This window comes from Poecilia latipinna, unplaced genomic scaffold, assembly GCF_001443285.1.
Source record: "Poecilia latipinna isolate Pla-1442-1.1 unplaced genomic scaffold, P_latipinna-1.0 Scaffold4204, whole genome shotgun sequence".
In the NCBI taxonomy this organism is placed as follows: Eukaryota; Metazoa; Chordata; class Actinopteri; order Cyprinodontiformes; family Poeciliidae; genus Poecilia; species Poecilia latipinna.
The window spans coordinates 8,441-12,125 of NW_015116820.1; positions in this window are offsets into that span (position 1 = coordinate 8,441).

A 3,685-nucleotide genomic window follows, 5' to 3' on the forward strand; every position below is an offset into this window, starting at 1 on the left:
CAACACTATTTTTAATCTTTGCCATTTTTGTTTTTACAATTACAAAAACATATTTTTCATGTTCACTGTATTTTTTTATTGAAAATTCAAATGTCAAAACTTCTTTTAACTTCTTAATATTCAATATATTCTTTTTTCGTTTGCATTAAAGCAATAAAACATCTCTTTCATGCGTTTCCTGGTATAATTTATGTTAACCTTTATAAAGATTTAGCTGATGTTTAGCCTAATCGTATCTTGATGCAATGAGAAGAAGCACAGCTGGCCTTTTGCTATGGACAGGAGAGCAAAGACACTTTATAAGAATAAAAGTTCAAAGGTTAGTTCATACAACAGTTTATGGCTTAGATTAAGACGTGGAGGAATGAGCAAACTGCAGGAAGACGGGCTGACAGCAGAGCAGATGCAAAGTGGCCGTTTCTCTTCAGCACTGAAGGCAGAGGAGCTCGATTATGAACATTTGTTCTCCAAATGTACTTCTTTTGTATTGGTGACGTTCTGAAATTTAATAAAACATTATGTGCTGCTTCTAAATGTTTTCTCAAAGGGTTTAAAGCTGTAAAGAGCAAAATGAATCTGGTAAATGATGCAGTCACATTATTTCTGAACGTCGTTATGGTCACAACAAAACCAGTGACCTAATTTTATGGTAGCTTCACCAAGAAGTACAAAAAGTCAGTTTCACAGAAAAATGCTCATGAGAAATGTATGGGAAAGGGGCTCAACCAAAAACCTGTCCACTCCTTTAAACTGGTTACGATTTGAGTTAAAGCTAAAGCTGCGCATCAATGTGACCTTTCTGCTTGGTGAAACAAGTTCCTAGGAGATTCTAACTATTTGTGATTTTACTGGATTATTTAAGACCAACTGAAAACTTATGCTGGACAAAATGAGCAAAGCAGAAAATGGGCGGAGTCGACAAACCACAACAAAAACAACAGATGTCCAACAAATCTGCTCGGCTTCTTCACGTCCATCATTTCATTTCTGTTTATCAGAAGACTTAAAGCTGCACTGTGTAACTTTTTTTTTAAACTTTTTGTTAAAACTGTCACCTTATCGTCACAGTTTGCTGCAAGACAGATAGTCTGTTAAGACTGATCTCCTCCACCTTCTTCCTGAGCTGCCATTACCATCTGAAGAAATGCACCAAAAAACAATCAGAGCCAGGAGGCGGGGCTTAGCGCTGTAAATTACTTCGTGTAAGCACTGCTAAATGTGCCAACAGTGGAGAAGCAACTTACTTTTCCAGAAAAACCTTTTATCCACTGTCATCAGTGGTTATGCTAACTAGCCTTAGCATTCACATCAGGCTATGCTAGCAGAAATGTTGGACTTTTTACAATCCAATTACAGAACAAACAAAAAGTTTCCAGAAGTCAATCAATATAAAATCGTAGTGAAGGAAAATAACTTTGATCGTGAATCATTTTTGATCACTAAATGCATTTCTTCCAATTATTTTTATAATGTTCTTGTTTGTAAACATTGATGCCACTCCAGATAAATGAGGACCTAAAACATTAAATTACTATTGTTTGGCTCTATATAATAAATAAAACTGATTTATTGTTCTTCACATATGGATGCAATCATATGCATATTTACAAAACTCAGAGGAATATGATCTGAAAATAACTTTAAGGACAGAAATTTAAAAAAAAATTATCCGTTTGAATCCATTACATAAACCAAAATAATTTAGAAAAACTGATTTTTATTTGGCAATATGAATAAACTGAATTTAACTTTTTAATGTGCAAATAAAGACATGCTTTCCAAGACTAATGAATTGTAACCAAAACACGAAATATTTCTGTCTGTTGTGGGTTTTTGGTTGTTAGGGATTTTTGAGTTATTTTTATACATCATAAATTTATTATTACCTTAGCTCAGCGGTTCTCAACGTGGGCGGTAGCGCCCCCCAGGGGGCGTTCAGAGGACGGCAGGGGGCGCTGGGATTTATTTGGGGGACGTTTGGTCGAAGGTAAATTTTACACCTTAAATGCACAACAATACCAGTTAAGACTTTGAGCAACTTGGTAAAAGTGTATTGTGTAACATTAAATCATGCCTGGCTGCAGCTGCATCGATGGCAGCTCCTCTTCTTCTTCTATTCAGTGTTTGTAGCTTGTAGCTCCGCTCCTGCTACTAGAAGCTTCACCGCATCGGTTCAGCGTCTCACCGGCTGATGACTGATTCACTTAGTCTGCCGTCTGATTTTCAGATATTTTATGTTTTATTGAAGTTTTGGCAGTTCTGTGATCATGTCAAAGCAGCAACTTATATTAAAAAGTGTTTTATTTCCGTCTGGATGCTGCCCGCTTCCATGGAAGGACAACAGAAAATCGCTCTGATTACATGTAATCGGTATCACACCGTGAAGTTAGTTTCAAGTTGGATATTCGATATTCGAGCTCCGGGGATTAAGCGGAGTTTAGCTCAAGGTTGATCCGATTCATGAACGCTAATGTCGGCCAGCGGTTCTCCATCGCTCCCGGCCCAAGCTCCGCGGAGTAACCGACGTTTAGCTGAAAGTTGATCCGATTTCGGAACTCTACTCTCGGCCAGCGGTTCTCTATCGCTCCTGGCCGCAGCGCCCGAGGTTCACTTAGGGACTATCAACAAATTACTGAACCCAACATTCCTGTCAAAGAAATGTAATGTTTTCTTCAATAGCTTCCAGGTCATTTGACCTAATGACTCAAAATCACTTTGAAATAATTCTAATAGTCCCTAGAGATGAGGCACAGACATTTGTTTTCCATTTTAAATCATTTTCAATTTTTTATGAATTTTTTTTCACCAAAATTGAGTGTTTTTCTTCAATAGCTTCCAGGTCATGTGACCTAATGACTCAAAATCACTTTGAAATAATTATAATAGTCCCTTTAATTGAGGCACAGACATTTGATTTCCATTTTTAGCCATTTTCCATTTTTTAGGAATTTTTTTCATCAAAATTGAGTGTTTTTCTTCAATAGCTTCCAGGTCATGTGACCTATTGATTCAAAATCACTTTGAAATAATTGTAATAGTTCCTATAGATGAGGTACAGACATTTGTTTTCCATTTTGAGCCATTTTCCATTTTTAAATAATTTTTTTCACCAAAATTGAGTGTTTTTCTTCAATAGCTTCCAGGTCATGTGACCTAATGACTCAAAATCACTTTGAAATAATTATAATAGTCCCTTTAATTGAGGCACAGACATTTGTTTTCCATTTTAAATCATTTTCCATTTTTTAGCAATTTTTTTCATCAAAATTGAGTGTTTTTCTTCAATAGCTTCCAGGTCATGTGACCTAATGACTCAAAATCACTTTGAAATAATTATAATAGTCCCTTTAATTGAGGCACAGACATTTGATTTCCATTTTAAATCATTTTCCATTTTTTATTAATTTTTTTCATCAAAATTGAGTGTTTTTCTTCAATAGATTCCAGGTCATGTGACCTAATGACTCAAAATCACTTTGAAATAATTATAATAGTCCCTTTAATTGAGGCACAGACATTTGATTTCCATTTTAAATCATTTTCCATTTTTTATTAATTTTTTTCGTCAAAATTTAGGGTTTTTCTTCAATAGCTTCCAGGTCATGTGACCTAATGACTCAAAATCACTTTGAAATAATTATAATAGTCCCTTTAATTGAGGCACAGACATTTGATTTCCATTTTA